Consider the following 13,126-nt stretch of genomic DNA (forward strand, 5'->3'; position numbering starts at 1 on the left):
TAGTAGTGAAAGGCACAGCTTGGACAGACCAGAAAAATGAAGGTCTCTAATAACAAAAGAGGTAGTGCGAACTTGAGGTTGGAGCCTACAGGATTATGTGGGGGAGATGGAGGGGTAGGGTATCCTGAATGAGGACTCACTCCCACAGACCCTGCCTTCTGTTTTACCCAGCTGTTCCTTCCTGAGCCTTTGTCCCCGAGCCTTCTGGCTGCTTTCTCCAGGCTTACGGGGCTCCAGCAAAGGGGACGGGAGAACTGACACTGGGGGAAAAGAGATAATTATCTTTGCATTTGGTTCCAACGCACAGCAGCCCCAGTAGTTGGGTGGAATTGCTGCAGGGAAAACCCTGCTGCTTTTTGTTAGTTACCTTATTAAGTTAGAACTGATTCAGGCATGCAAGAAATCTTTTACAGAAATCTTGCATTTTCTGTTTTCAAGGTTATAAATAAAAAAAGTGGGAGAGGAATTTCAGGTTCCATCTAGACATTATCTAACCCCACATGTGGGGCCTGTTCCTCTAATTTGAGAGAGCCTGAGAATAAAAGGGGAGTTCACTATCCATGCCCTTGGTGCCACTGCTGAGACTGCCAACAAGAAGACCAATTGCCAGCTTTGTATTATTTTTATCCCTTGCAAGTATCCTGCAAGTGGACTCTTTGTACCCGGGCTCCTGGCCCATCTCTATAAGGTCTTGTCCAGGCGAGTGCTGAATGAATATTTGTATCCAGTTCTGGCTGAAACTTTAATGTCTCATTAATTTCCAGAAGATGATTTTTGTCCCTTCTGTGCATTTTCCCGTTTTTAGTCATTACATCATACGTCCTACGTGACACTTGCTTCAGAACGCAGTGCTCTTGTTCCAAGATTGAAAGGCCTTTATGCATAATACATTTCTCCTTCAGTGGCACAAGATGTTCTGTTGATTTGTCAAGCATTTCCTTTGTTATATTTTAAACTATATTTTTATGCGCAAATTCATTCTTATTCTGCTCATGCATGCAAAACTCCTATGCGATTTGCATCCTATTAGTAGCTTTGCTGGCAATAATCTGTATTCCAGAAGCCTGGGATGCTAGACTAATATAGCTGATTAAGGAATGAGTAAACATTTGATGCCTTTTCCAGCCATCTCTTTAAAATTTGTACCCTCCTTCTGTCTTGTCGTGCTTTGGCATTCAGGGGACTAGTAATGACTCAAAATTGTGATCATACAGTCTGTCCTTCTGTATAACAGAGACCATAGAACTTTCCCAGAATAATTCCTCGGGCATATCTTTTAGAAACAAATCTAAGCTTGATTTAAAAATTGTCAGTGATGGAGAATTCTCCATGACCCTCGGTAAAGTGTTCCAATGAATAGTTACTGTCACAGATTACGCCATCTCTCAAAAGAGTCTCAGAGAAAGCAAAACTACTCAATATTTGAGTTCTTTCCTTACTTCATATTTCAATACAAAGTCTGGAAGGCATATTTTGACTGAATGATATGTTACATTCAGAAATTTGAATGAAAATGGGCATTTAGCTTTGGCAATGTATATATATAAAAATAAAAAATGGAATTATGTTTATAAAACTAAAATAGCCACCTTGTCAGAATTTAAAAAAAAGCAAAATTTCAAACAAATTCAAACATCAACAACAATTAAATTTAACATTGCATAAAACAAAGTAGTATTTTTTTCATGAACTAATTCACTAGTTTTGCACAACTCTGACAGCATGCTTGAACTAATAAATTGATGCACATATTTCAAATACTTTGCTAAAATGCTGTGGATCATTGTTTTATGACTATTGTTGATGAACTTCTATTGCTAGTGAATATAGATTTCACAGTGCATTAGGGTATGGGCAATATGGCAGTCCCTTGCAAATTGAACTACTAGTGATTAAAAATTCCCTTGTGCTTAGTAGTTTCACTACCCTTTCTAACTTTCTTGCCATGCATAAGCACCCATCATATTTTCTAACCATCATGCTCAGATTAGCAACCAGAGCAGCATTATAAATTGTGGGAGCATTTTTGGGGGTGGACTTCATATGGATAGTGACACAAGCAACAGACAGCAAGTAGCAGAGACATGATGACGTGATTCATTGGAAAGGACTTCAAACAGATGTGTTGTTCTTGTGTATTTGTGCTTGCTATTGAGGTCTTCTTCATCAGTAAACTTTCTCTGAAACTTTTTCTGGATTTTGTTTTTTTAGATTGATCTCGAGAAAAGGAGAGTTTTCCTTTTACCTTGGCTTCTGCTACTCTCTCCTGACTACCATACCAGATGGCATGGTGATGGTGCCATGTAATTACCTAAGATAGGTAGATGTTGGCTCTTTTTTTAGTTTGTCATTGTGAACCTCTTAATATTTCTAACCATAGGAAAAGGTTCAAGCAGCGTTAGTGGAGGAAAAGGGCTGCTTCTTTCTAAATATGCATGAGTACCACTTTGTGTCAGAGTAACTACAGTATTTAAGTTGAAGGATTTGTGCCAGAATGAAATTATCTAAATAGCCAGAGCTTCTCATAGCAGCATATATTATCAATGGGATCCACAATAGCTGCCTAGCTTGCTACCTGCATTCTCAAGAGGTTGCCTCTGTCCCTGTGTCATGCTCTCAGAGCATTCTGTATAAGAGCCCCTTTCTTTTGGAATGCTCTCCCCAAATAAAGTGTCAAAACAGGCTCAATTTGTTGACCTATACGTGCTATGAACGCTGTCTGTTTCAGTGGGCAGTGATGGGAAAGTGTGATGGGGGTTTTAAACTGGGTCACATGACTGGAGATTAAATGATGTATGGTAGGGTAGAAGGAAAGAGAAGTGTGGCTGCTTTGAATGGTTCTGTTTTGTAACTTTTATTCCTGACAACAGTTAGGCTGTCGGTGTGTTGAGACCACTGCCTATCAGGCTGACTCCTTGCACTGCCCCATCTGTGTGCATCCATCTGTAGTCTCTTGTCTTATATTTAGATTGTAAGATCCTTGGGGTGGGAACCGTCTTTATTCTGTTTGTACAGTGCCTAGCACAATGGGACTCTGGCCCACAACTGGGGCACCTAGGTGCTACAGTAATATAACATATTTTAAATTTATGTCAAGGTTGCCCGGAACTTTGGATTTCAGAGGCTGGATGCTCAGCACTTCCTGAAAAACAGGTCTCTCTAGTCAGATAAGTGAAAACTGAGGTACACAAAACTGATTGTCACTCTGGAAAATCTCAGCCCTGGCCTTATTCCCAGCCCTGCCACATGCTGCCTATGCAGCCTTGGAGAAGTGATCTAACTTTTCTGTGCTGCAGTTTCCTCATGTGTAAAAAAGGGATAATGCACTTTATCTACCGCATGAGGTACATTATGAATCTAAATTAATTAATCTTTATAAAACTGTTTTATTTCATTGGAAGGAAGGAGCTATAGAAATGCACAGTATTATTATGAATAGTTAGAAGACAGACTAAAATCGTAGATATGTTGGAGGAAGGTAGGAACCCACTTCCCCAATCCACTACAATTTCTATTTTATTATGCCCCAAACTATAAATAGATCATCTAATATGTGACATGGGGCAACTGGAAAAGTGTAATCAGAATGACTTTCCTTTATTAAGAGAAATTATGTAGGAATAGTAAGGTTGTACCTAAAAACTAGCTTTTAAATTAGCTGATTTTTAAATATCACAGTTCAAAAACACACAACAATAAATCAGGATAGCCTCATTAATCAGAATCTCACATTATGGGACTTTGCATTTCCTTTATGAAATTTATATAATTAATGTGTACGTGCCAAGAACTATAATTCCTCCCTCTCTGGGAGACTTAACTCTAAGCTGAAAGTTGACCTACCCCTGGGAACACTTATCATATTATTTTGTCACTTATAGTGTGGTTTTCATAAGAGCTCAAGTGGTAAATATTTAACAAGGGACATTTCCTTTTGTCCTCTCTCCATGTTTGTAAACGTATTTATTTTAACATAGGATATGTCATTCTCTGCCCCAATTTCACCCTCAGTGTCCGTCCTTATTTTCATTAAACTATAACTATGGCTGTAATTTTGACATGGCAGTTTTTAGTGGGGGAGGAAGCAAAACTCAAGAATAAAAAGAAATGAATACATTAATTAAATAAATGAAAACCAGTCACAGTCACTGTTATCTAATGAATATAACCCTTCTAATTGTTTTTAAAATGAAAATAAGAAAAACACATATAAGGGTAAGTATCATGCTACCAGCATAGGAGTGACTATGCAAATAAGAATGGAGCTGGCTGTTAATGCTTATGTTTAAGCCTATATTTCTTATGCCCAGTGTGAACTACGTATTCCCAGAAAGCCTGAGCAGACTCTGACTGAGTGGAGTGTTCATGCCATTAATAAAAATGCTGTGCCCTTTCTCCAATCAACTTGACTCCAGAATCTTGATTAAACAGTACAGTACGTGGGTCTGATCCAAAGCCCACTGAAGTCAACAGGGATCTTTCCCTTGAGAAAAGAAATGGAAGAAAAAGACAAAGAATATAAATAATTTAAAATGTTAAAATGGGGTCTAAGAAGTGAATAAATAATAAATAAAATAAGGAGTGCTCCTCTACATGTCAGCCGTACAAAGATCAAAGAGGTATTTTAACATTCCCATGCCCAGAATGAATGCTGAGTTCTGCATGTGAGTTATTCCAGCTTTCAGGTGGAATAACTCATCAGTCAGCTGTAATATTTCTGCATACTTGAGAGGTCTGCATATGTATGGATATTTATGTCTGTATGCTTTACACACATTTGTTTGTATAGCAGAAGGTGGCCACAAGTGATAACGGTTATCTGTCCAGGGGTGAACTATATAGATACAGAACTCATTTCCTTTCTTAGGCATCCACACAAATAGAACAAAACCCAGAATTTGGTTCAGTGTCAGTTAAAGCTGCTGTGTTAATTCATCATGGTTTCCTCCCATTTCCACTGCAATATTGATAGAAGTTTGGTCTAGTAGCCTGAGCACAGGATCAGGAACACTTGAATCCTAATCCTGACTCTATTACTGGCTTGCTGTGTGCAAGTCACTTAACCTCCTTGGTTCAATTTCCTCCTGTGTAAAATAGTTATAATAGCATTTACCTACCTCATAGCAATATTGCAAGGATTGATTAGACAATCTTTGCAAAGCACCGTGAAGATGAAAAGTGCTGTGCAAGAATTATTATTATTAGAGAGAGGTCTGAGATGAAAGGTTCAGATACTGAACTTGATCGTAACTTCTTCAGAGTTGGTAGTGGTGAAGTGGTGTTAGACTCTAAGAGTTTAGTACAAGCTCATCTCTATTATTGTCAATTCAGAGAAGGAGAAAGTACAACTGCTTCAGTCAGGATGCAAAATTTTCCTACTCCAACTCTAATGTTGCATACCTGAGCTCAATTTCTCCCATCTTTCAGCAAGAATTTCAGAGAGAAAGTCACTCTCTTGAAGAGACAAATAACAACATAGTCGTCAGGTTTGATTTGCATATTTAAATATGTAAATAAACTTGCTTCTAATTTTTCTGTAGAAGTGTTGGCCTGAGTGCAAATGGAAGTTATCCTAGTTCATGCTAAAAGTGAATTTTGATACAACATATCTGATTGGATGTCATGAGTATCTGACACCCTATATTTGTGTGGGATTCTGATGCCAGACAAAAAGACTGTGGCTAAATTTCAAAAGAATGTAAAACTAGGACTCAGCCTACTAGCTTCCAGACTTCAGGAAGAAATAGAAGTGATTAAGCAGAATGATTAGATTTCTTCAAAGCCAACATGAAACATTATTCTATGGACCAGTGTTTAAGATTGATGTGACCAGCACCCTTCGGATGCAGACTGGGAATGTAGCCATGGAACGATCCCAACCAACAGTAATGAGGAAACTGAGAAATTCAAGGTCACTTCTAAACCTAAATGCCTCATACAGCACATTGCAATGCCTGCTTAGATGCTAGACTGACCATAGGTTAATATATTAATGAGGGCCATGATTGTTCTTCTTATATTAAGTAATGTCTGTGAACAATTATGGTATGAGAATAATCTTGCCCTTATTTCCGATGTTGGATCCTGAGATTGATAATATATTATTATTCTGAAAATAGAACTCAAACACATTACAAGATTTTATTCTTCGGCAACCTGGGTGAATCAGTATTCATTTCAAAATTACTACATAGCACCTTGAAAAATAATTGGGGGATAAAAAATTGTAATACATCATCATCTTAATTACAGTGAAAATGTACACTGGTGTTTTGTCACTAACCTGCTTAAATCCTGGCATCTTTGTGCCATCTATTACTTCATTTTAATAAAAGCTATAAGCCCCAAATCCTGAAGTTCTTACTACATTTTTATGTAGTCAAAACTCCAGTTTTGCCAGAGTAAGGACTCAGTAATGATGGAGTAAAAACTTCAGCATTTGGCTCTATACTTGTATTAGTATGGTAGACTAGGTATAACTCTCCAATACATATGTGTAGTTTCCAACAAGTATCTTTATATGGAGACAAAAATATAAAGATGATACCTCAGTTAGTCTATATCCCAGATGTACATATAAACATAATTTTTCAGTTGGTAATGACTTACTTTAGATAACCAATTCTCATGATTCATTCAACCACCAGTCTTAAATGTCTCACCTAGGCTGAGAGAAGTGGTTTCTTTTTGGAGGAGATGCCTAAATCTGTCCAAAAACTCTTTCTTATATATATAGATAGATTTTTTTTTGTTTTGGGTCCATCTTTTTATGTGTTTATATAATGCCTGGCAATATGGGGCACAAATCCATGACTGGGATTCTTAGGCATCATCACAATGCTAAGAACTGAATAAATAATAAATTATTACAATAATAAATAAAATAAGGACTGCTTCTTTACATATTAGCCATACAAAGCTCAAAGAGTCCCCATAGCATACTGTGTTATGTCTTGTATATATTGTGACAAAGCTCTGTCCTTGCTGCCGTGGGTCCCGCGTTTCCTGGCGGATTTCACTAGCCTCAGAGGCTCACCGTGACCCTGCACGTAACCCTTCTCTCTCTAGAGACAAGTGTCACTGTCTACTGAGCCATTTTCATCATAAGCCAGTGAGGGAGGTGAGGTGAAGTTATCCTTCCTTGTGCAGTCTCTGTTGTCTCCAAGCCTCAGTGATTAATCAGGGGGCAAAGATGGGGGGGAGGGAGCCTGGGCCCACCCTCTACTCCAGGCTCCAGCCCAGGGACCCTAATAGTATCAGCTATGGTAGCTGACCTTTTAGAAACATGACATGTACAATTCCCTGGGCTACTTCCCCCACAGCAGCCCTCACTTCCTCAAGCTCCACTTCACCCTTACCTCAGGGCCTCCTTCCTTGTTCCTGATATGGTGTGTACTACTCAGCCTCTCCAACAGCGCAACTTCCTCCCACAGCTCCTGACATGCATCCCCACCTGACTAACTGGGAGGTTTTTAACTAGTTTCAGCCAGCCCCTGATTGGCTTCAGGTGTCCCAATCAACCTAGCCTTCTCCCTGCCTTCTGGAAAGTTCTTAATTGGCCCCAGGTGTCTTAATTGACCTGGAGCAGCTGCCATTTCACTTATCCTGGTACCAGGGATTTGTTTAGCCTGGAGCTAATATATCTCCCACTACTTTTCTATAGCCATCTGGCCTTGCCCCGTCACAATATATATCAAGCTATAACACAGTAGGCAGTGGGGACAGCCTAATAATAATTAAACTTCAGCTCTCTCTTCTTTATAAAGCCCCAATCTTGATCCCACTGAAGTAAATTGAATTTTTGCCACAGAGTTCAATGGTAGCAGAACTGAGCCTAAATATGAAGAAAAAGAGCAATAATACATTAATATGAAAAAAAAATTATGTTTTTAAAATATAAAAATGTGTGCCAAATATGCACAATATCTATCCCACTGAACTGTAAGTATATTTTAGTCCATAAAATAGGGACGGAGAAATTGCTTTGAAATTGTGGATTATATTTGCTCCTGATGCATGAACACAACTTTAATCAGGATTGTGTGCACACAGATCGAAAGGAGAGTGCATCTTCTAGAGTGTTACACTATTCTATTTTAAATTGCATACACCAGACACTGGGAAAATATATGTTTTGCTGCTTTTGAGTTTACACAGCTTAAATCCTTCTAGGCGAGTGGTACCAAATCAGTGCTTCTGTTACAAAAATAGTAGAATGAATTAGCACTCAAGTTTTCTGAAACTATCTTGAAAGAGATTGTTATACTGCCGTTATTCAAAAATAACTTGGATGTTGAGGGTTTAATTGCATGGTGTTTTCCATAGGATTACTTTACAACATCCAAATTACATTGTAATAAAAATAATCTCAATTTTTCCAGATATTTTTCAAAATATTTCTTGATTAATTATTCAGTAAACGAGGGGGTATCTTGAAGGAGAATTCTGATGCCTCCTTCATAGTTGTGTGATAGGTGAATGTTTAAGGAGCTCCAAAGGGCGAGAGAAGGGATATAGAGCTCTGTAGGCGGGGAGGCCTGACAGAGATACTCTGAACAAACAGAAGGCAGGGATTACAAAGGTCTCCAGATAGGGAGGCCTGTGAGGATGAGTCTACACGACAAGCAGAAAACTGCAGCAGCAAGTCTCAGAGGCCAGGTTATAGACTCAGGCTTCCTGGGTCTCCCAAGAGCTCTAAAAATAGCCATGTAGACATTCAGGCTTGGACTCTGAAGCCCAGGGAGGGGGTGGGCTTCAGAGCCTGAGCTCCTGCCCAAGCCACAGCATCTGCACAACTGGTTTTAGTGCTGTATGGCGAGCACCATGAGCCTGAGTCTGTAGACCTGGGCTCGGAGACTCGCTGTGGCTGGTTTCTGCTTGCTCTGTAAACGTATCCAAGAGACCCTGACTAAGCCTGAGTCCTTACACAAGAAGGAGCTGTTGCTGGAACTCAGAGAGGTTTTTGTTTAGGGGCTTCTAAATGTAGCCTGAGCTCTGAGGTAAGAGCCTGTTTAAGTACTTTTCCAGAAGGCACCATTAAAGAGACGCTGATGCAGAGTGTTTGGGTTCTCTTTATAGGCTGTTAAAGTGAACATATTGCTACCTCACTGAGAGGGTAACAAAGGCAGGGTGCTGCAGAGCCACCCCGGGCCTTGATGGGGCACTCAGGGGGCAGCTGCTCTGCTACAGTGACCTGCTTAAAAGAGTTAATTTGTTACTAGTTGCTCCCACAAGCAGTTAAATAGAGTATCATGATTCAAAATGTGATCAGCCAATAGGAGTTTGTTCAGCTGAGGAATGTGAGGGTTCTCTCTTCCAGCTTGTTCCTGCCACTTCAGTTAAACTTAGCATAATTAATCTTTCTCTTAATAATTATTACCTTTTTAATTCACTTTTGGACTCTTCATTAATTATTACTACAAATACACAACAATAGAAATATATGTTGGTTTAGTCCTGACTCCAATGTCAAAAACAAATACTGTATACACAAAATATTAGCACACGATATTTGTTAGATTGATGTCAGCAGCATTCCTGCTTTTGCAAACACTAATTTTTGTTCTGTAATTTGAATAAGGAACTGTCTGTATTGCTAATCAGTTGGATTAAAGAAGTTCTGCCAGCTGTGCTAATGGCGAAGATATACTATATACTAGATTTTGTTTGAATTTATTTAATTTATTTGATTTTATTGAGTGTATTTTATACAGATCTTTTTGTGCTCAAGGTATTCCAAAATGTTTTACAATGAGTTAGGATCTATCTTGGATCTGGTTTTAGATTTTGATAAGAAGCTAAGAAGTACATCCTTGCCTTTGGCAAATTTACCAGGAATGTTGACAAAGGCTGACATTTTATAATGGGCCATAATACAAAATTTGTTGCATTAATACACAAGTAGGAGGATATGACTGTCAACAAACCTTGTCAGCTTTAAAAAACATTTTGTATCAAGCCTTTCAGTTTAAATGGGTGATTACTCACAGAATGGAATGATCTAGAAACAAGAGACCATCTGTCTGTCACTATGTCCTTCAAGGTACCAATAGTGAAAAAGGAAGCCACTGTACGTTTATTAGTAAACATATTGTGGGGAGGAGGCCTAATGGGAACACAAACAAAGGATTACTGTATTATTTTTTCATATAGGAGCAGAGACAATTCACTGTGGCCGATATGAATGGAGTTCTTTAATATCAATACGGCTTAAATGTATATATATTAAGAATAATTCCTAATATGACCTAATATGGTTTTAAGGGCCTAAAATTAAGTAGAATAAGTATTAGAACAATAACATACCTATGGGAAGATGGAAGCATTTTAAAGAAGTGGGTGAAGCCTCAACCTTATCATCCATCAAAAGAATATGCCCTCTAATCATAATGGTGGTGTCCAGTTTTAGGTTTTCCAAATAGTCTCAGGAGCCAGAAATTCCTTTTTCCATCTTTCTTTGCAGTGTTGTTGTAGCTGTGTTGGTCACAGGATATGAGAGACAAGGTGGGTGAGGTGATATCTTTTAAAGGACCAACTTCTGTTGGTGAAAGAGAGAAGCTTCTGAGCTCCAGAGAGCTCTTCTTGAGGTCAGGTCTTTACTGTCTTTGGTAGGTTTGCAGGCTGTCCCTCTTTCTAGCACAATACACTGTACCTCGGTAAGGAAGTTAAGGCCTCAAGGAAGGGTCAATCTTCAGTGAGCAGTGGCATGGCTTCTTGGTAAGACAGAACAACCATCAAGTGTGCAAAATTGCACCTGCAAAAATTGAGGCCAGTGTTTAAAAATCTGACTATAATCATTGTCCCCTGTTACAATAGAAATGCTCTCTTTTTATAAAGTTTTCATTTTCCAGATAAACTACTTGGCATAACTGAAGGTGTTCTGTGGAGTTTCCCATTCAAATACTGATCCAATCAGGCATTGTTTATCTTATGACATTTGGTGGGATCACAAAATAAGGTTATCATGGACTACATGGTCACAATAGTCCCTTCTGGCCTTATAATCAATGAATAAGCATATATATTAGACATGAGGGGTAAAGAGAAACTTATCGTGGCAATTAACAAATATATTAAAAGTGTAGTTTATATATGAATATTCCAAGGAGAACAGGAGTAACCAAAAATCCATAGAATTTATTTGGAGTGACCTTGAGCAACATTGAATACTCAAGATTAGGTACTGTCCATGAGCAAACCTATTCATTTCTGTTAATGAGACAGAAAAGAAAGATAAAGATTTAAAAAATGCTGGGCATCATGTTTTATTAGTCACCCAATATAATTATTGACAGGGATCAAGGATATTAAGGTCCAAAAAAGGACTACTTATTATCTTAACACTCTTGAGAGGTATTAAACACATTTGAATTTAATTAGAAAGGAACATCCATGATTTAAGAATAAATCTTGCCTCTATTAATTGTAATAATTAAGATGATTTATTTCCTTAAATATTTCTAGCATTTTGGATAAAAGTCCTTCATAAAAAGTGCACTACTTATTGTCAAAGGCAAAATTACACAATGTGATTATGTAAACCCAGCTGAAAAAAACTTTTAGGTTATTGCTAGATGGATTTGTGAAATGCCTTCCCTGAGATATTTAACAGTGTAATTGCCTCAGTCACAATGATTCAGATACTAAATTTAAAGGGAGAAAAATAAATTAATTAATAATAACTAAAAGGGTTTTCTACTGTTTGGCAGTGCAATATGTATATTTTTATGTTCTCAAATTTTTCTTTTTACTGTCAGATGAACTCCTCAAAGATGTGAAACTGATGAGAAAAATCTTGGAGCAGTTCAGGATGATCACATATGATTCAACAAATTATCTCCCTCTATTTCTTCACTGGACAATGAGGTTAGTAATGCTAGGGAAGTCAGGCTTTGGTAATATGGGCTGGATGTTTGCACTCTCATCATTCATGGTCCAGCTAATGCAGTGAACAAGCATACAGCTCCAGAATCAGCAGTGGAGTGGCAGAGTTGAAGACTTTTTGCAAGAAGAGGGGTCTTCTAATACTCGCGTGGAAGATGCTGGATAGCTTACAAGTTACGGGAAAAGAATATCCAGTTAAGACAAAAACAGTCAAGATCAATGTTTCAGAGAAAGCACAAACATGATGACAGGTGAGGCTATGTATCTTTTACAGCACATTACACCTAAATTATGTAGTGGGGACCCTGGGTATTTTACAAATGTACATTTTAGATGCTTCAATGAGGGGACTGGGGGCCAGGTATATGGGAGCTAGGAGAGAGGCATGTCCACCAGGGATGACTGTGCAACACAGAGCCACATTCCAATGTGAGAGACGGCTGTACAAATGGACAATGTGCACAAAGTAGGAGGGCTAATCTCTTTCGTTGGAGACTCACTGGAGCAGCCAGAAGGGCATTAAACAATGTAAGGGGAGCGTGCTAAGAAAGCAAATGTGGTTCAAACTCAACATATTGAAAACAAATTGAACCAGTGTGACAGATTGTGAAGAAAATTTTTGATGCTAGGAGTCTGGATAAGAAGCAAGAAGAACTGGAAAATCTTATTACGAATAAATTTGAATAAGTGGCATTACTGAAACCTGGTGGGATGATTCACATGATTGGAATGTTAAAATCACTGCCTATAACCTGTTCTGGAAATATATGATGAATAAAAGAGATGGGGGTGGCACTCTACATTATATACCTCATTACCTGTTTTAAAGTTACTAATAGCTCAGAAATGCAGGATCTTGAATGTATATGGATCGGTGTACTAACTAGCAAAGCCAAGGAGGGGGTACTTACAGACCACTGAATCAAACCAGAGGACAGGATGGTTTACCTGTCAGTAATGTGTGGAAAGAAAAACCATGGAGGCCTTCAATATGGGAGACATGCTGGTGGTCTCATGCAGCTAGTACTACAACATCACTGAAGTTTATAAAAGTTACAAATGTTAATTTTCTAACAAAATATATTGTACTCAAGAAAAGGCAACTCTGTTTTGGACCTCATTAGGATGAATAAAGATAAATTGATTGCTGGACTAGAAGTTAGTGGTTGCTTAATGACCAGTGATCATGACCTCATTATGTTCAATATAAGCAAAAATGGCACTCCCAATCAATAGTATGTAT

The sequence above is a fragment of the Chelonia mydas genome, chromosome 2, assembly GCF_015237465.2.
Source record: "Chelonia mydas isolate rCheMyd1 chromosome 2, rCheMyd1.pri.v2, whole genome shotgun sequence".
NCBI classification, from domain to species: Eukaryota; Metazoa; Chordata; order Testudines; family Cheloniidae; genus Chelonia; species Chelonia mydas.